This window comes from Tachypleus tridentatus, chromosome 1 (genome assembly GCF_004210375.1).
Source record: "Tachypleus tridentatus isolate NWPU-2018 chromosome 1, ASM421037v1, whole genome shotgun sequence".
NCBI classification, from domain to species: Eukaryota; Metazoa; Arthropoda; class Merostomata; order Xiphosura; family Limulidae; genus Tachypleus; species Tachypleus tridentatus.
This window is the reverse complement of record NC_134825.1, coordinates 11,488,698-11,510,675: the sequence shown is the minus strand read 5'-3', so window position 1 is coordinate 11,510,675 and position 21,978 is coordinate 11,488,698. Positions and strand designations below refer to the sequence as shown.

Genomic DNA, 21,978 nt, shown 5'->3' with positions numbered 1-21,978 from the left:
GGATGACTTCCTTTGGAGAAGGCTTAAGAAGTTGAGAAGCCTCAGCAACTGTCATATGGTCAATTCTTTTTCCATCAATAGCCAGTATGTGGTCCCCAACATGAAGCGCCCCACACCTTCATGATAATAAAACAACATCAAAGTTTATACCAACAGCTGAAGCAGGACGTATATAGTTATCGAAGGACAAGAGCGGATAAGAGCAGATAACTAGAATCCATTGTTAAACTTAAGATCTATAAGTTGGCCTAAAACCTATAGTTAGATAGTACAAAATTCATGGCAAAATAAATATCTATCAGATGTCATCAGATCTATAGCTAAATGATAAAGAATTCATGGCGAAAACTAAAGATTTATTACATATCATCAGACCTGTAGTTAGTTGATACAAAATTCATGGCAAAAATAAATGTCTATCAGATGTCATCAGATCTATAGCTAAATGATAAAGAATTCATGGCGAAAACTAAAGATTTATTACATATCATCAGACCTGTAGTTAGTTGATACAAAATTAATGGCCAAAACTAAAGATCTATTAGATATCATCAGACCTGTAGTTAGTTGATACAAAATTAATGGCCAAAACTAAAGATCTATTAGATATCATCAGATCTATAGTTAGTTGACACAAAATCCATGGCCAAAACTAAAAATCTATCAACTATCATCAGACCTGTAGTTAGTTGACAAAATCTATGACCAAAACTAAAGATCTATTAGATATCATCAGACCTGTAGTTACTTGACACAAAATCCATGACCAAAACTAAAGATCTATTAGATATCATCAGACCTGTAGTTAGTTGACACAAAATCCATGGCCAAAAAATAAAGATCTATCAGATGTCATCAAATCTATAGTAAGTTGATACAAAATTCATGATGATACAGAATCCATGACCAAAACTAAACTTCTATCAGTTGGCTTTAAATCCATAATCACATGATATAGAATCCATCGTTAAAACTAAGAATCTACCAGGTAGCATCAGAACATGTCAGTATTACTAAATTTACTTGACTTAAGAACACAGTAAAACTTTTACCTAACCATGATCAGTAGTTTCTGTATAAAAATTCATAAATAGCAAAATGACACATCTTAGCTAACATACATGATTTGATTGTGTTTTAGCTCTTCGACACGGTTTCTTAAGTTCTGGGATGTTTATGTTAGGACAAACCATGTTTGTTACATGTCACAATGTTTTAAACGAACTAAGTTTCTTTAAAACTTATTTTAACTTTGAAAGTGAGACGCATCAAAACAATTCTTATATACGATCATAAGAACTTATCTGACGTCATTAAATTACCACTAGAAAATCAGGAGGTTAAAACTAACATCTTTTCCATTTCCATGATAGTTTACTGCAATTATACTTTCAGTAGATAGTAATGCAAGAGAAGGACATTCACTGAAACAAAAAAAAACAAACTTTTTAACCACCATGTAACCAACCTTTCTGCTATACTTGCTTGTTTTATACTTTCAATGACAATAAGACTTCCTGGTCTGTATATCTGAGTAAGTGTTATTCCTAATTCTGTACCTGGAGGCTTGTCAAGTTCCACCAATAGAGGGCCAGAAGCATTACACACTACGTCTGGTTAAAACAAAATAATGTTTAATAAACAAGGTAAACTTTCAATAACATCTACTTAGTAATATTAAACAAGACTAGTAATAGCACTTTTTAAAAATGATGCAATCCCAAGAACTTATAAATGAAAGAAAATTGTATAACAATACGTAAGCGACAATAACTATTGTATTCGTATTGAATAAAACATTCTTACTACACAGATTTTATTTCGTGAAACTAGATGGGAAACTTACTGCATACAGTTAAAATATTATGATATTTATTAAGCAGGATAATACACTAGTTACTAAGTTTATCAATATAATTCTGTTTACTAAACAAGGAACTTACAAACAAAGCATGTTCTAAATGAAATTACATTTATTGAGCTAAAATAAGTCCTCTTCAGATTAGATACCGACTGAAAGAAATTTAAAACACTTTACTTATTACTGAACACCAGTCATATTATACGTGTAAAACAGAATTGCTTCCATATAGAGATAATTAAACTTTATTCATCGAATATTAATTGTATTCCTTTGTATATCATTGTTTTCAGTACCTGATCCACGTGTCTTTAGACTAATACAACAATCCTATCCTACATGTCAACCAATGACTTCAAATTCACGTGCCGTATGAGAAAATTCAAAATGAAAACCATTTGGCGTTAATAAGTATACATACCCCACAACACATAACAAATAAGGTATAGCTACTCCATTACATATAGTCCTTGATAATTTTACTTTTGCTATTAAGTACCCGTTAGGTATTCATACACTTTGAACAGCAACGAATACTACTTCGTTAAATAACATCTGTGCATTACATACCCAAATATCAAACTTAACAGGGTCTATTTATGCATCATGGTAAAGAATTAACGTCTGTCAAACATCACACTTAGCAGTCTCTGTTCATATGTCACGTCAAACATCCACCTTTACTGTCCATGTTCATGCATCATGGTAACCAATTACTATCTATCATATAACCAATATATCAAACTCAGCAGTCCCCAATTATTACATCATGGTACACTGTTTATCATATAGCCAAACATCAGTATTAATTTAACGCTCATATATAATATTGTCTAACCACGTCGATACCTAAGTACCATAAGAAAAACGTATGGAAATGAAATCCCGAAGCCTAATACCACACGTGCCATTGTAGGCACGCATAAGTAAATATCAGTTTTCCTTACTCATAGTTACACTATATACAACGATGATCAATGACATATTAATCAGAATATTGTGTTTAATAAAAATATTCTACAAGATATATTCAGTTCAGTATGTTCAAGAGTTATCTTACCCATAATGGATACATCATACCCAGAGTAAATAAAACTTTCCCATCAAGTTTTCTCAGCGCTGCTAGCGCCTCCTGTAGAGTAGCATTCCCTAAGTTTACATTTTCAACAGCCAATAAGCGGTCTCCTGCTTTAATCGTTCCTTCTCTATTTAACAGAATGTAGCGCTTAAATCCTGGTATTTCATGCGAAACGTTATTCTATCCAATTATACATTATAACTATTATATACTGAAACGAAATACTCAAAATCTACTACTATTTATGTAAATACAATTATACATAACTATTATGTACTGAAGTGAAATACTCAAAATCTACTACTATTTATGTAAATACAATTATACATTATAACTATTATGTACTGAAGTGAAATACTCAAAATCTACTACTATTTATGTAAATACAATTATACATTATAACTACTATATACTGAAGTGAAATACTCAAAATCTACTACTATTTATGTAAATACAATTATACATTATAACTACTATATACTGAAGTTAAATACTCAAAATCTACTACTATTTATGTAAATACAATTATACATTATAACTACTATATACTGAAGTGAAATACTCAAAATCTACTACTATTTATGTTCGCTTGTTGATTTTTCTTTATTCTCATATATAATTTCAGTGTCGATTTTTTTTCTATATATGAGTTATCAATATTTTAAATCAATAGATGTACTATGAAAACTAACATAATCCAGGTTACTAAAACATAACTTATTTATTTCAAAAATAATTTTCTGCTTAGAGTGAAAACTTGTAGTGGCTCAACGGAAAGTCTGCGGGATCACACCGTTCAGAATCGGGTATCGATAGCCGTGATGGGCAGAGCACAAATAGCCCATTCTGTAGTCTTGGAATCGACATCCAAATTTAAAAGTTCCATTTTAAGGTTGCAACATTTAGCATGTCCAGTAAGTGGATTGTTACAAGAAGACTGTTACAAAGATTTTCTAATAAAGTGGCAAAGACTTTTGTCAAAAATGTTCACTTGACTCGTATGTATCAATTAATTTGGGCGTATCTTTAAATGCGGAGACAAAAACACGACACACGTTTCTTCAACAAGAAATTAATAACGCATGGTTTATGTTTGTCTTGATAACGTAAACGTTTGATCTTCTATTTTATTTGCAAGGGAAATTATGCAGTAGTATTTCAATTATTTGCATGTTTTCCTAATATATAATATGTTATAACTCAAATAAACTGTGTCTGTAGCAATCAAGTTCAATCAATAGCTTTACTGCTCTTTAATATGAGGTAATCTATTTGTATATTCTTTTTATCAACCTATTCACCAAAACAGTCAACATGTCTACGTATGGAATGTGGTGTGTGTTTTTTTACATCTATCTAAAGATTAATTTGGTGTTATTTACTTCAGTAACAAAGACGTTGACCGGACAACAACGTGCACCCACCTGTCTGTTGGACCTCCTGGTCGCACGTGAGTGATCTTGAGAGGTTTAGACTTCAGTCTGTCTGAACACGCTCCGCCCCTCAGTGTGAAACCGAAACTCCCGTTTTCTTTCTCTAAAGTGACCTGGATAACCTTTGGCAACACGCACATAGATTCTTCTGCTGCAGGTGAGACACAGATAGAGCTGTTAACAACGTGGCTGTAAGATCTGATAACCTCAACAAAATATTGACAGATATTAACAACACGACTATAAGAACTGATAGTCTCAACAAAATATTGACAGGTAGTAACTACGCCACTCTAAGGAACTGATGATTTCAACAAAATATCGACAGGAAGTAACTACGCCACTCTAAGGAACTGATGATTTCAACAATATATCAACAGGAAGTAACTACGCCACTCTAAGGAACTGATGATTTCAACAAAATATCAACAGGAAGTAACTACGCCACTCTAAGGAACTGATGATTTCAACAAAATACCGACAGGAAGTAACTACGCCACTCTAAGGAACTGATGATTTCAACAAAATACCGACAGGAAGTAACTACGCCACTCTAAGGAACTGATGATTTCAACAAAATATCGACAGGAAGTAACTACGCCACTCTAAGGAACTGATGATTTCAACAAAATATCAACAGGAAGTAACTACGCCACTCTAAGGAACTGATGATTTCAACAAAATATCAACAGGAAGTAACTACGCCACTCTAAGGAACTGATGATTTCAACAAAATATCAACAGGAAGTAACTACGCCACTCTAAGGAACTGATGATTTCAACAAAATATTGACAGGAAGTAACTACGCCACTCTAAGGAACTGATGATTTCAACAAAATATTGACAGGAAGTAACTACGCCACTCTAAGGAACTGATTATTTCAACAAAATATCAACAGGAAGTAACTACGCCACTCTAAGGAACTGATTATTTCAACAAAATATCAACAGGAAGTAACTACGCCACTCTAAGGAACTGATGATTTCAACAAAATATCAACAGGAAGTAACTACGCCACTCTAAGGAACTGATGATTTTAACAAAGTATCAACAGGAAGTAACTACGCCACTCTAAGGAACTGATGATTTCAACAAAATACCGACAGGAAGTAACTACGCCACTCTAAGGAACTGATGATTTCAACAAAATATCGACAGGAAGTAACTACGCCACTCTAAGGAACTGATTATTTCAACAAAATATCAACAGGAAGTAACTACGCCACTCTAAGGAACTGATTATTTCAACAAAATATCAACAGAAAGTAACTACGCCACTCTAAGGAACTGATGATTTCAACAAAATATTGACAGGAAGTAACTACGCCACTCTAAGGAACTGATTATTTCAACAAAATATCAACAGGAAGTAACTACGCCACTCTAAGGAACTGATTATTTCAACAAAATATCAACAGGAAGTAACTACGCCACTCTAAGGAACTGATGATTTCAACAAAATATCAACAGGAAGTAACTACGCCACTCTAAGGAACTGATGATTTCAACAAAATATCAACAGGAAGTAACTACGCCACTCTAAGGAACTGATGATTTCAACAAAATATCGACAGGAAGTAACTACGCCACTCTAAGGAACTGATGATTTCAACAAAATATCAACAGGAAGTAACTACGCCACTCTAAGGAACTGATGATTTCAACAAAATATCGACAGGAAGTAACTACGCCACTCTAAGGAACTGATGATTTCAACAAAATATCAACAGGAAGTAACTACGCCACTCTAAGGAACTGATGATTTCAACAAAATATCAACAGGAAGTAACTACGCCACTCTAAGGAACTGATGATTTCAACAAAATATCAACAGGAAATAACTACGCCACTCTAAGGAACTGATGATTTCAACAAAATATTGACAGGAAGTAACTACGCCACTCTAAGGAACTGATGATTTCAACAAAATATCAACAGGAAGTAACTACGCCACTCTAAGGAACTGATTATTTCAACAAAATATCAACAGAAAGTAACTACGCCACTCTAAGGAACTGATGATTTCAACAAAATATTGACAGGAAGTAACTACGCCACTCTAAGGAACTGATTATTTCAACAAAATATCAACAGGAAGTAACTACGCCACTCTAAGGAACTGATTATTTCAACAAAATATCAACAGGAAGTAACTACGCCACTCTAAGGAACTGATGATTTCAACAAAGTATCAACAGGAAGTAACTACGCCACTCTAAGGAACTGATGATTTCAACAAAGTATCAACAGGAAGTAACTACGCCACTCTAAGGAACTGATGATTTCAACAAAGTATCAACAGGAAGTAACTACGCCACTCTAAGGAACTGATGATTTCAACAAAATACCGACAGGAAGTAACTACGCCACTCTAAGGAACTGATGATTTCAACAAAATATCGACAGGAAGTAACTACGCCACTCTAAGGAACTGATGATTTCAACAAAATATCAACAGGAAGTAACTACGCCACTCTAAGGAACTGATTATTTCAACAAAATATCAACAGGAAGTAACTACGCCACTCTAAGGAACTGATTATTTCAACAAAATATCAACAGAAAGTAACTACGCCACTCTATGGAACTGATGATTTCAACAAAATATTGACAGGAAGTAACTACGCCACTCTAAGGAACTGATTATTTCAACAAAATATCAACAGGAAGTAACTACGCCACTCTAAGGAACTGATTATTTCAACAAAATATCAACAGGAAGTAACTACGCCACTCTAAGGAACTGATGATTTCAACAAAATATCAACAGGAAGTAACTACGCCACTCTAAGGAACTGATGATTTCAACAAAATATCAACAGGAAGTAACTACGCCACTCTAAGGAACTGATGATTTCAACAAAATATCGACAGGAAGTAACTACGCCACTCTAAGGAACTGATGATTTCAACAAAATATCAACAGGAAGTAACTACGCCACTCTAAGGAACTGATTATTTCAACAAAATATCAACAGGAAGTAACTACGCCACTCTAAGGAACTGATGATTTCAACAAAATATTGACAGGAAGTAACTACGCCACTCTAAGGAACTGATTATTTCAACAAAATATCAACAGGAAGTAACTACGCCACTCTAAGGAACTGATGATTTCAACAAAATATTGACAGGAAGTAACTACGCCACTCTAAGGAACTGATGATTTCAACAAAGTATCAACAGGAAGTAACTACGCCACTCTAAGGAACTGATGATTTCAACAAAATATTGACAGGAAGTAACTACGCCACTCTAAGGAACTGATGATTTCAACAAAATATCAACAGGAAGTAACTACGCCACTCTAAGGAACTGATAATTTCAACAAAATATCAACAGGAAGTAACTACGCCACTCTAAGGAACTGATGATTTCAACAAAATATTGACAGGAAGTAACTACGCCACTCTAAGGAACTGATGATTTCAACAAAATATCAACAGGAAGTAACTACGCCACTCTGAGGAACTGATGATTTCAACAAAATATTGACAGGAAGTAACTACGCCACTCTAAGGAACTGATGATTTCAACAAAGTATCAACAGGAAGTAACTACGCCACTCTAAGGAACTGATGATTTCAACAAAATATTGACAGGAAGTAACTACGCCACTCTAAGGAACTGATGATTTCAACAAAATATCAACAGGAAGTAACTACGCCACTCTAAGGAACTGATAATTTCAACAAAATATCAACAGGAAGTAACTACGCCACTCTAAGGAACTGATGATTTCAACAAAATATTGACAGGAAGTAACTACGCCACTCTAAGGAACTGATGATTTCAACAAAATATCAACAGGAAGTAACTACGCCACTCTGAGGAACTGATGATTTCAACAAAATATTGACAGGAAGTAACTACGCCACTCTAAGGAACTGATGATTTCAACAAAGTATCAACAGGAAGTAACTACGCCACTCTAAGGAACTGATGATTTCAACAAAATATTGACAGGAAGTAACTACGCCACTCTAAGGAACTGATGATTTCAACAAAATATCAACAGGAAGTAACTACGCCACTCTAAGGAACTGATAATTTCAACAAAATATCAACAGGAAGTAACTACGCCACTCTAAGGAACTGATGATTTCAACAAAATATTGACAGGAAGTAACTACGCCACTCTAAGGAACTGATGATTTCAACAAAATATCAACAGGAAGTAACTACGCCACTCTAAGGAACTGATAATTTCAACAAAATATCAACAGGAAGTAACTACGCCACTCTAAGGAACTGATAATTTCAACAAAATATTGACAGGAAGTAACTACGCCACTCTGAGGAACTGATGATTTCAACAAAATATCAACAGGAAGTAACTACGCCACTCTGAGGAACTGATGATTTCAACAAAATATCGGCAGGTATAAATAAACCAGCTTTAAGAACTGATAGTCCTAACAAAATATCGGCAGGTATAAATAAACCAGCTTTAAGAACTGATAGTCCTAACAAACTACTGACAGGTATTACAGCTGTAAGAACTGACACTCCTAACAAAATACTGACAGGTATTACAGCTGTAAGAACTGACACTCCTAACAAAATACCGAGATGATCACCCTCGTTGCTTGTGGCACAGCTTTCAGCAAAAAACTTCAATACCTCATTGAGCGAACAGTACCAATAGCTTATACACTTAATAGATAATTATAACTCCATATTTTCAAATGCAGGTCTTAAATTCTATGTCTGATGTTCATTCTGTAATATATTGCGGTTATAAACTATTAACTGTATTAGCTGTTGGTATTCATAAAGTAGCCAGCTTATGCACTCGCTAACATGATGTTCTTGTCAGGTTATTTGGAAAACCACTCAGTATACGCAGCTGAAGGTTTATCGTTAAAGAACGCTGGTGAATTGATTGGAAAGAGTAATTTGTATTGACATTAAAAACCACTATTCCTAACGTACTTAGCGTTGTCTCTGCACAATGTGTATAATGCATCAGATGTTATTTCTAATACATTATTCGTTGTATTATCATTTACCAAAAACATACTCAGACAAGTACTTTGAAAAGGTGGGTGTTAGGTTTCGCTGCAAGTAGAAAACCCACCCCAGACATTAATTAACATTCTGAATTCGTTAGCGACACCTGTAGTCGACTTTTGATGGTTCAGTCTGACAGAAAGAGATCTATTCGTCTCGAGTTCAAATCCAGTCACCAAACATGCTCGCCGCTCTTTCAGCCGTGGGAGTGTTACAATGTGAGAGTCAATCCCATTGTACTTTGATAGAGAGTAGCTCGAGAATTAGCGGTGGGTGGTGTTGACTAGATGCTTTTCCCCTTGTCTATCACTTCAAAATGAAGGAGGGTCGATGCAGATAGCCCTCGAGTAGCCATGCACGAAATTCAACAAACAAATCTTTTCACAAATCTTGAAGTGTCTGTCTGCAATGAAATGCCACGGAACCAGTTTGCTACTATCTTTACGAATACAGTTAAAACAGAATATTTAAACGGAATACTTTCCAAAACCTCTTTTACGTAAACGACACCTTAGGAAGTAACTACGCCACTCTAAGGAACTGATTATTTCAACAAAATATCAACAGGAAGTAGCTACGCCACTCTAAGGAACTGATGATTTCAACAAAATATTGACAGGAAGTAACTACGCCACTCTAAGGAACTGATGATTTCAACAAAATATCAACAGGAAGTAACTACGCCACTCTGAGGAACTGATGATTTCCACAAAATATCGGGTCTTGCTTCTATTCTGGATTTCTTTCTACGCGTGGACGACTTTCACACGAGCATAAACTTAGATAACACAATAAAGTATGATTTAAATCTGTTTCTTCTCAACCTGCTTCAGGTAAACAACATGTAATTTATTCTTAAACACTCACAGCCACACCATCAGTTGTCTCCTAACGAAACTAAATGAAACATCCTTTATTGAATCTCAGTGAAACTTAATAAACTGAACACGTGCTTGATACAGAATATTAGTTTGTAAAATAATGTATAAAAAATGGTAGGGCGTGTACTAGTGGCTGATGTGGTGGAACTGTGTGAATTCTTAACTTAAGAGTTCTTAGTCCGTTGGTCATTCTTCCCACTGGAGGGAAGTGACTGTTAAGACCCACTGTTCTTCAGAAGTAACCCAAAAGTTGGCGGTGAATGCTGTAGACTAGTTACCTTCCCTCTACTTTATCAGTTCAAAATTAGGGTTAGTTCTACACGAGGGTTATCTGCACTAGCCGTTCCTAATTTAGCAATGTAAGACTAGAGGAAAGGCAGCTGGTCATCACCACCCACCGCCAAATCTTGGGCTACTCTTTACCAACGAATAGTGGGATTGAATGTAACACTCAGTGATGTCGATAAAACCCACTTATTGAGAAATTTATATGCAGAAACGGCTCGTTTGGGTTGAGAAAATATTTTACATAGAAGAGCGAACAAGTTTGAACCTTCTTCGGTCATCGTCAGGTTCACAGAGGTAACTGACCGGAAGCTTACCACATGTTTGGAAGGGGTTGTGTAACTGAGTGTCGGAATGTAGAAGGCGGTGTTAGATGTTTGAATATATAATTTTATTTATTTTATTAATATAGGTATAAAGGCGTTCCTTTATATTGGTTTATTTTAGGTTTAAGTTGTTGTATAAATAAGGCTTCTTTAATTTTGTGTTTGTTTATGCTTGTTTCTTTATTTAGTATTTGAGTGTTTTCTATGGTTATGTTGTGTTTATTTGACTTGCAGTGTTCGAAAACGTGTGAAGGTGACTTTTTATGTTCTTTGAATCTCGTTTCCATTTTTCTACTTGTTTCTCCAATATAGAAGTCGTGGCAGTTATCACATTGTATTTTATAAATAATGTTGGTGTGGTGTTTGTCAGTGTAGTTTTTACATAGTATAGACCTAAGTTTTGTGCCTGGTTTTGAATAAATTTGGTATTAACTGGAACATCATATTTTGTTACTAGTTTTTGCCAAATGTTGGTTATTTGTCTGCTGATGTCACGAATATATGGTATGCAGCAGTATATGGTTTCGTGATTTTTTGATTCGTGAGATATATTTACTTTTGTTGGTTGATTTTGCTTTCTGTCTAGATGTGTGCGTATAATGTTTTCTACAGTTTGTGGAGGAAACTTATTGATGTTGATGAAGTATTGCTTTATTTTGTCTAATTCATGGTTAATTTTATCTGGTGAGCATAGTTTTACGGCTGTGTTTATTTGGTTTCTTAGTATGTTGAGTTTTTGTTTTGTTTCATGTGCTGAGTCCCAAGGAATGTATAGTCCAGTATGGGTGATTTTTCGGTGGATTTATGTTTTGAATTGTGTGTCGGTTCTTGTAATTTTGAGGTTAAGAAATGATATTTGATTGCTTTCTTCCTGTTCACATGTGAAGTTAATGTTGGGATGTATAGAGTTAATGTGATTGAAAAAATTGTGTGTTCTGTAGAGGCCCAGCCTGAGTTTTGACCTTTACAAATTAATTGGTAAAACACGAAATTTAGACATTATTGCCACAAAACATCAATACATCACGAAACCCTCCAACAATGATCTCTTCACTGCTGAACTGGAGTATAACGTCTGCCAAACAACTGATGTCTACGTTTTATTAAGATCAACATTACCACAGACAACATTACCACAGACAGCATTACCACAGACAACATTACCACAGACAACATTACCACAGACAACATTACCACAGACAGCATTACCACAGACAGCTTTTTGAAATCAATATTAAGATCAACATTACCACAGACAGCTTTTTGAAATCAATATTAAGAACAACATTACCACAGACAGCTTTTGAAATCAATATTAAGATCAACATTACCACAGACAGCTTTTTTGAAATCAATATTAAGAACAACATTACCACAGACAGCTTTTTTGAAATCAATATTAAGAACAACATTACCACAGACAGCTTTTTGAAATCAATATTAAGAACAACATTACCACAGACAGCTTTTTGAAATCAATATTAAGAACAACATTACCACAGACAGCTTTTTGAAATCAATATTAAGAACAACATTACCACAGACAGCTTTTTGAAATCAATATTAAGATCAACATTACCACAGACAGCTTTTTGAAATCAATATTAAGAACAACATTACCACAGACAGCTTTTTGAAATCAAGACATCACAAGGAGAAAAGCTCTCGGATCTTAAAAACGCTTGTTTATTTGATGCGGTCAGATGGTGTGACTGCTCTACTACTCATATTTAGCTCAGACACTTCAATGTCCAATGACATGATAGTTAAGAATACCGGCATTTCTCGATGTATGCATACTTTTGAAGAAAAAATAAAATCACACCCTTAACACCGTATTTCTTTAATGAGAGTTACAGAATGCAGTCCAATCCTACCGATGAATAATAACAACTCCACGCTGCTGAACTCCATTGACTAGTTGTAATTTACAAGAGCTGTGAATGTATTTGATCGGTTCTTATGGTGTTTTGATTGAAAAACAATGGATTAGAATCATGAATATTTTCTTTCTAAGTACTTTCTTTGAATTACTCGATGCGAGTTTGACTAAAGCTGAAGAAAATCTTGGATATAATTGTTTTACCATAGACAGTGTTATGATGTTGGCCTGTTTTAGATGGTTTGGTTCAGTCTACCGGTTATGACCAAAAATTGAAGAGCTTGGATGGAAGGAACTTCCCCATCCTCCTTATTCTCCTGATCTTGCTCCTTGACATTTTCATATTTTCAGAACTTCCCCATCCTCCTTATTCTCCTGATCTTGCTCCTTGACATTTTCATATTTTCAGAAGTTCCCCATCCTCCTCATTCTCCTGATCTTGCTCCTTGACATTTTCATATTTTCAGAAGTCTGCAACATCAGCTGAATGGAAAACAGTTTACTTCTATGAATGAGATTAAAAATAACCTTTGTGCCTTTTTTTTGTCTCAAAACCACCTGATTTTTATAAGCGTGATATTGAAAATCTTTCATGACATTGGCAGACTGTGACTGAAAGTGATGGAAAATACATAAGTCATTAAAATTGTTATTTGAGTTAATTCTCTCCCTTTAAATCTTAGTGTTACAAACGACATGACCTGATATTTATTCTTGTCATGCCATCTACATATGTTACATTACAGAAAGGTATAGGGCTAGGTTCGAAAAGTTAGGAATAAATTTGTTTGTTTTTCGAGAAATGAAGATGTCCTACTTTTGTTTATTTTATATTTATTTAAACACGAATATAAATATTTTTAGAAAAAAAACTGAGTATGTTACTTGTAATATAGAAAGTACTGTTTCCACGGTCTTTATATTATACAGATACAATAAAGCAAATAATGTTTCTATGAGCTTTATATGATACCAATAATACACCCAAAACTGCTTTCAGGGCTTTATGTGTTATTCATAATACAGTAAGTATAGTTTTTTTCTGGTTTCTTATATTATGTGTAATACACCAGTTGCTTAGCAGAGCATTGCTTGCTGTTGGTTTCAAACTGTTTATGACAATACTTTAGTGTATCTGTTCTAAAATATTACAAACAACAATAGCTTAATATGGACTTCCACATCAGTCCAAGACTAATGTATGGAAATAATTTATAATTAGTATAAACTTGTTAAACGAAATCTTAAAAGCTGGCTCGCAAAAGTAACACAAGAACAAAGAAATTCATTTTAACCATAGATGTCTCACTACAATGGCAAAATAAACAGAAAAACAATCTTCAAGCACAGGGAAAATTATGAGGTACGAAAAACTCGTCAACGGTGTCTGATTAAGAGCAGAAAATCTTCGTTTAACAAACTATGTTATAGAGCAATGGGGTCAGAATAGAAGAATGGATAATCTGATGAATTTAACTAGTAAACAGATTTATCTTGGTAATAGTTAAAATTCCGAATACTTGTGGTTAGCTAAATACAAGGTTGTCCTTATCGTATATGAATAATACTTAACATAGAGGTTATTTAAGGTGACAGATAGACATTTGGAAGATGGAAGAATGGTAAGGTAGAACCTGGTGAGAATGGTGAGTAAGGTAGAACCTGGTGAGAATGGTGTACAGATAGGTTCTTAGATCCAAGTGACAGATGGTGAGCATCACAAATACAATTAAAGTTTAAGGTGGGAAGATCAAATAGTTAGGTTAACATCATTCAAATTCCTTGCTGATCTAATTTTATTTAGCATCATTCAAATCACTTACAGATCAAATGGTTTAGTTAGAATCATCCTGATCCTTTATATACCAAATGGTTTAGTTAGAATCATCCTAATCCTTTATGGATCACTTGGTTTAGTTAAAATTATTCCAATCCCTTATAGACGAAATAATCCAATCCGTTATATAGACCAAATAGTCTAGTTGGAATCATTCCAATCCTTTATAAACAATTTGGTTTAGTTAACGTTATTACAATCCCTTATAGACCACCTGATTTGAGTAACATCACTTCAACATCCTTACTTGCAGTCGGGTTTTCGTACTCTACCTCTAGAGTAACCGTATCTCCAGTGTTCGTCAGCAGGTTCACGATTTCGTCATGACAAAGATTGTTGGTACGAATCCCGTTTACAGAGATTAAGTAGTCTCCAACTGCCAGAGCGTCACTCCTAGCGGAGAAAGGAAAATCTGGAGTTACTAGATGAATTATAGAAATAACATATAGGAACATGTTTGGTATACTTTTAATTAAAAACCTTGTTTAAAGAATAACCACTAGTATCCTGCAAACATTGCTCTGCGTATAAATATCTTACGTTAAATTACCAAATGTTGTTTAATAACTGCACAGTTTTGTAATACATCATTACTGTCGTTATATTCTGGCTGCATAAGTAAAACCCATCAGGGATTTGGCATTTGATTTATTATCAAAACTGTGTAGCGTGAAAACGATAGTCAGGAAAACAATATTGTTAATCTGATATATCTGTGCAGTAATAAATTAACAATAGATAATATAACGCAAATTCTTTGCCAAAACAATACAATATGTAGCTTAATATTGATTTCCAACCACAGTTGTAGTGCAAATAAGGTACAATATCTAACCAAACATTAATACTAACACAATATTATTTTTATCTCATAATCAAATAGTGAACAAACAATAATAAGTGATTTATCAAATGCACTCCTGTTTAGCGAATATAGGGAGAGTAATGGAAAGTTACTCTACATGATTATGTTGATGCAACGTTGTTCAGTAAACATTAAATACACGGCAAATCAACTGACTATTACTTATTGTATTCTATTCTATTCTATCTACCACTCAATTCCGTCAAGGAACATAGGGTTTCATGAACAGGTATTTAAGTGAGTAGGTTGTTAGCCCACAGCACCGAGCCGTCCCTAATTTAGTAATGTAAGACTAGAGGGAAAGGAGCTAGTTACCACCACCCACCGCCAACTCTTGGGCTACTCTTTTACCAACGAAAAGTGGGATTGACCGTAACATTATAACGCCCCCACGACTGGGAGGGCGAGCATGTTTGGCGCGACTCGGGCGCGAACCCGCGACACTCAGATTACGAAGCGCACGTCTTAACACGCTAGGCCATGCCAGGCCCTACTTAATGTATTACTGTACCAGAATTATAAACTTACTGTTGACCCATTGAGGTACTACAATAACAGAAAATGTTATAGCCGTACTTTGAAATAACTTTGTATATAGCTAGTAAACACTAGATCACATCTTCAACTACAACATCCCGTCTTATTTCATACTGAATATATTGAGCATCAGACCACACCCTAAACACTACTCCCATTGTTTGTTTGTTTGTTTTGGAATTTCGCACAAAGCTACTCGAAGGCTATCTGTGCTAGCCGTCCCTAATTTAGTAGTGTAAGACTAGAGGGAAGGCAGCTAGTCATCACCATCCACCGCCAACTCTTGGGCTACTCTTTTACTAACGAATAGTGGGATTTACCATCACTTTATAACGCCCCCACGGCTGAAAGGGCGAGTAGGTTTGGAGCGACCGGGATGCGAACCTGCGACCCTCAGATTACAAGTCGCACGTCTTAACACGCTTGGCCACACCCTAAAGACTACTCCGAACAACAGATCTTGTTTCTCACAAAAAGTTTCTGTACCTGTATGAGGCCACAGCTTAAAATCTACTTACCAGCATTCAACTCTGTTTAAACGAACTAATGGAAATCTCGAGACTGACAGCAGTTGTCGGATCACACTGAGGCTGTACAAAAGTTTCATTTTAAATTCTGTAGAAAAAAAAATCCCTCCAGTCCAATAGCATTACTGCCTCGAAATTTTAAAACTGAGATTTATAAAAACGCTATTTTCGCCTCCTTTACTTTCATGAGTCATCAGAAGTAAAACATAATAATAACTCTTCCCCTGAATATCCTTTATGTTTCTTCATTCCATAACCTGCAATACACAAGTCGCTTATCAGCAAACATTAAATAACCTGCGTATCTTTATAGGCGTCTCATCAGCGTCAGTGAGAAGGCAAGAAGACTATCTTTCTTACTTAAACTGGCAGTTAAGATAAAGATGTTACATCTGTAAAAAAAACAACAGAAAACGAGTTCCTAACTATCTTGCCGACAAAACTCTGTTTCTGTAATCGCCGAGTCTTAAACGGAGTTGGTGAGATAGTTTAATAGAAATACATTAGCGCAAACCATTGCCCTTCACACACCTCGAGATTAAATGTAGATAATGTCTGGGTATTACTCTCATGCTGTCATCTCGTTTCTTTCAGGAAGATCGGTTCTTTCAAAAACTGTCATTCATTTTTACATCAGATGCATTCAAAACCGTTGTAAACAGTACCAGTTACACAACACTGGATCTTTCAAAACCGTTGTAAACAGTACAAGTTACACAGCACTGGATCTTTCAAAACCGTTGTAAACAGTACAAGTTACACAGCACTAGATCTTTCAAAACCGTTGTAAACAGTACAAGTTACACAGCACTAGATCTTTCAAAACCGTTGTAAACAGTACAAGTTACACAACACTGGATCTTTCAAAACCGTTGTAAACAGTACAAGTTACACAACACTGGATCTTTCAAAACCGTTGTAAACAGTACAAGTTACACAACACTGGATCTTTCAAAACCGTTGTAAACAGTTGCTCAACATTGTACATTTCAAAGCCAATATTATCAAGCAAGAGGTAGTACTACCTATGTATGGGTGGCTCAGGTTGTTCATATAAATAAATGTTTCCTCAATAGGTCATCATAGCTTTACAATACTATATGGTATTTCCTTTTATAACAACATCTATGTAACAATCTATACAATTACTCAATCACAACTGAGATTATTTCATCCTATTTTTGTCTGTTAACGTTCTACAACACTGTGTGCCTGTGGTATTGCGCAGGGGTTATGCAAATACCATCCCTAGTATTTTGGTTGTATTGTTTTTGAAGGATTGATACTAGCCCTACCTGTATTTATATTCTTTACTGAAAGTTTTTCTTTACTTGTTTGTCTTTGTTAATGCAGTGTTTGAGTACAAAAAAAGGTTGTATTTATAATTAAGTTCTAAATACAGTGGAGTTCCAAATGTAATAGTTACAACGTATTTACTAATTGCTGGTAATCCCTGCTTCACCCTATACTTTTAACATTTTCAAAGGACTAAACTTCTGTAAGAAAGATGGCTTCGAGTGGTAATAATGGTTTCATCTACACTAGGTTTGTTTGTTTGTTTTTGGAATTTCGCACAAAGCTACTCGAGGGCTATCTGTGCTAGCCGTCCCTAATTTTGCAGTGTAAGACTAGAGGGAAGGCAGCTAGTCATCACCACCCACCGCCAACTCTTGGGCTACTCTTTTACCAACGAATAGTGGGATTGACCGTCACATTATACGCCCCCACGGCTGGGAGGGCGAGCATGTTTAGCATATCTACACTAGGATTACGATTGCTATTAGTTATTAATCATACTTATAAAAGCGGATTTTTGAATCTATGTTACCTCAGTGTAATTGTTGACATCACTGTTTTCTTTCCTGAGTTATCACGTAATAAAAAAGGAATTGAAGAAAGAAGAACAAGGAATTCAAACTTTTACAGAACTTGTATCCTTACAGAGATATTGTTATAAAACGAATCACAGAAATGTAAAGTTATGTCGACCTATTGAGAATATATTCAAAATTATTGATGACGAGAAACCCACTTGAAATGAAAATGTATCTCAGAACGGCTGGTATGCATATTAATATTTTTATTGATAAGCAGAGAACATGCCGTTATGATATAATAAATATTTAAAATATCATTCAATGAACGATCCGAGGCACACTTACATGTTGCCACCTGCCTGATATACAAGTGTATATGTGGATATTGTCATCGAAAAGTTTTATCTCGAACCTTTCACTAGTTTATCAAGTAAAGAAATAGGAGAATCGTGATTAGTTACATGACTTATCGTGACTTGTTACTTTCATATCCAGTGTATTAAACCAATTATTTTTCCCTCATAGATTTTTCACACCAAGTATACTACGAACCAACGAATACGACGAATCATATTGTGAATAAAAACACAAACTATGTAGAAAACGTTAATTTTGTCAGGTAATGGACAACAGAATAAGCCTTAAAAGTTGTTTTTTTACTGCAAAGCTTCATAAAGAACTATGTGCACTTTGTCCACGATATGGAATTGAACCCCGGAGTTTAGAGCTGATCTATCAGTGGACTTATAAAAGAAACAATTCAAGTCTGTTGTTTTCTAGTTAGCTACATTCTTACCAGGGGAAAGCGTATGTCGTGAAATTAAAATATATTATCTTGTAAGGTAATGTTCACATTTTACATGGTAATTGAGTGTATTCAGTGCGATAGAGTTTATATCTATCTCAAAACTATGATGCGTTTCAGGATACAAACAATAAAGAAATACTCAAATACCTTTTTACTACGCAGTTACAGAACACTGGATCTTCCAAAATATATATAAACAATAACATTGGGTCTTTCGAAACTGTTAAAAAACAATACCAGTTACACACTTTAGATCTTGCAAAGCTGTATAACTAGTATTGTTATGACGTTATAATAATATTAGATACACAACGTTGGATCTTTCAAACCCGTTATAACAATGCCAGTTACACAACAGTGGATCTTTCAAACCCGTTATAATAATATTAGTCACATAACGTTGGATCTTTCAAACTCTTTATAAGAATACTAGTTACATAGCGTTGGGCCTTTCAAACTCTTTATAAGAATACTAGTTACATAGCGTTGGGCCTTTCAAACCCCTTATAACAATACTAGATATACAGCGTTGGGCCTTTCAAACCCGTTATAACAACACTAGATACACAACATTGAATCTACCAAACACGTTATGACAATACTAGATACACAACGTTGGATCTTTCAAACCGGTTATAACAATACCAGATACACAAGGTTGGATCTACCAAACACGTTATGACAATACCAGATACACAAGGTTGGATCTACCAAACACGTTATGACAATACCAGATACACAACGTTGGATCTACCAAACACGTTATAACAATACTAAATACACAACATTTGATTTTTAAAACCCATTATAACAATACTAGTTCCCAACATTGAATCTTTCAAACTCATTATAATAATACTAGTAACACAAAACTGGGCCCGGCATGGCCAGGTGGGTGAAGGCATGCGACTCGTAATCTGAGGGTCGCAGGTTCGAATCCCCGTCGCACCAAACATGCTCGCCCTATCAGGCGTGGGGACGTTATAATGCGATTTTCAATCCAACTATTCGTTGGTAAAAGAGTAGCCCAAGAATTGGTGGTAGATGGTGATGACTAGCTGCCTTCCCTCTAGTCTTACACTGCTAAATTAGGGACGGCTAGCAGAGATAGCCCTTGAGTAGCTTTGCGCTAAATTCAAATAAACAAAACACAAACCTTGATCTCACTAAAGCTATTATTATATATTAGGGTCAATCGATGTGTGTCATAATTTTAGCACAAGATGCTTTATAAACCGTTTTGGTTCAACTGTCTTCAGTAAAGTTAATCGAACCAATGTAATAAAATTTTATATGAAAAATTATAGAAGCAACGCCACTTACGTAGTTCTTTAAATGACTACTATTATTTGTAATGACTTAAACAGGAACCCTTTCAACCTAAAAACAACATATCTGCATCCGTCGCACTTGTTAACGATGACCTTAGGTGTGATCGTTCAGTTTTAAACACACATTTTCTTAACTTTGTTTTATAAAGTTTGTTGAAAATTTTCTGTATCTCTGAAATATGATACAGTTTTTTACTATACTGAAAATTACTGATATTTTCCTTCACACAGTTGACATTTCTTTATTTATTATTATTTATTTGCTATTTGTTACACACATAATATTAATTTTAACATATTTTACGAGTCCTATTTCCGTTTGTTTTCTATAATTGACAAGTTCATTTTTTTCCTGTCAACAATAAATCAACTTCTTTCGTGCCGGCCCGGGATGGCCAAACGTGTTAAAGCGTGCGACTCGTAATCTGAGGGTCGCGGGTTCGCATCCCCGTCGCGCCAAACATGTTCGCCCTTTAAGCTGCGGGGGCGTTATAATGTGACGGTCAATCCCACTATTCGTTGGTAAAAGAGTAGCCCAAGAGTTGGCGGTGGGTGGTGATGACTAGCTGCCGTCCCTCTAGTCCTACACTGCTAAATTAGGGACGGCTAGCACAGATAGCCCTCGAGTAGCTTTGTGCGGAATTCAAAAACAAAAAACAAACAAACTTTCCTGCCTAAATCTGCCCCTCGGTGTGGATTCCTGTACGTGGTGAGGGGACCTCCCAGGGAAGGTTCTGTTCTATCTGGTTACCTTCTCTGGGATCTAAACATCCACCCACGTGTTTGCCGTGCGTGGCGACCCGTGAAGGGGAGGAGAAGATCCTGGTGGTTGAGGGGTCCAACCCTAACACACCACTTTGGCCTCGAATTCCTGTAGACGGGCGGCCTTTGGGTGGCCCCCCCAGGTCAATCGGCTGGTCCACTTGGGCTAGAGTCAACCAAGTACCAGTGTTGGAAGTTCTCAACGGGTGTTGTGGACATTGTGCCTGATGCTGGTGTTTGGGTATAGTGCTCACGAAACCCTGGCGTTGCTGCATTGTCCTTGCGTGACTTTGTAGTGCGTCCCCTTGTAGGGCTCCATGGTGGGTGGGGTCAGTGGGTACCGAAATTTTTTCCTTTTTCTATGGATCCTCAAACAAATTTAAATAAAATTGTAAAAAAACAGTCAATGGGTAAGCGACCACGTCTTGAATACTCAGAACAGCAATCTTCAACATCAGTAACACATGTACCTCATTTTCTTATATTACATTCTCTTTCGGAAAACCTTTAGGGCAAATGTCCCCTTTTTTATTCAAAAGGGACTAGAGGGACTTGCTGGCTCTCCAAAATCAGTAAAGAAACTTCGATCTGGTGACATATTAGTTGAAACATCCACATCCCAACACAGTGAACTCCTCTTGAATTCAAAGGCAATTGGGGATACACCTATTGAGGTTACACCCCATGCTGCCTTGAATTCTTCACGAGGAGTTATTGTTGAAAGGGATTTGAA

The 21,978-nt window shown here is 35.5% G+C and overlaps 1 pseudogene across 1 annotated transcript in view; it reads right to left on the bottom strand.

Moving 5' to 3' along the window:
• Nucleotides 1–21,978, bottom strand: part of LOC143224697 (dynein axonemal heavy chain 5-like) — an 81,307-nt pseudogene that overhangs the window by 43,118 nt on the left and 16,211 nt on the right. The window contains exons 5-9 of the transcript XR_013013408.1: nucleotides 14,846–14,991; nucleotides 4,364–4,523; nucleotides 2,942–3,066; nucleotides 1,469–1,613; nucleotides 8–116 (exon numbers count right to left, since the gene is read on the bottom strand). The product of XR_013013408.1 is annotated as a dynein axonemal heavy chain 5-like (transcript). The remainder of the gene's footprint in view (nucleotides 1–7; nucleotides 117–1,468; nucleotides 1,614–2,941; nucleotides 3,067–4,363; nucleotides 4,524–14,845; nucleotides 14,992–21,978) is intronic.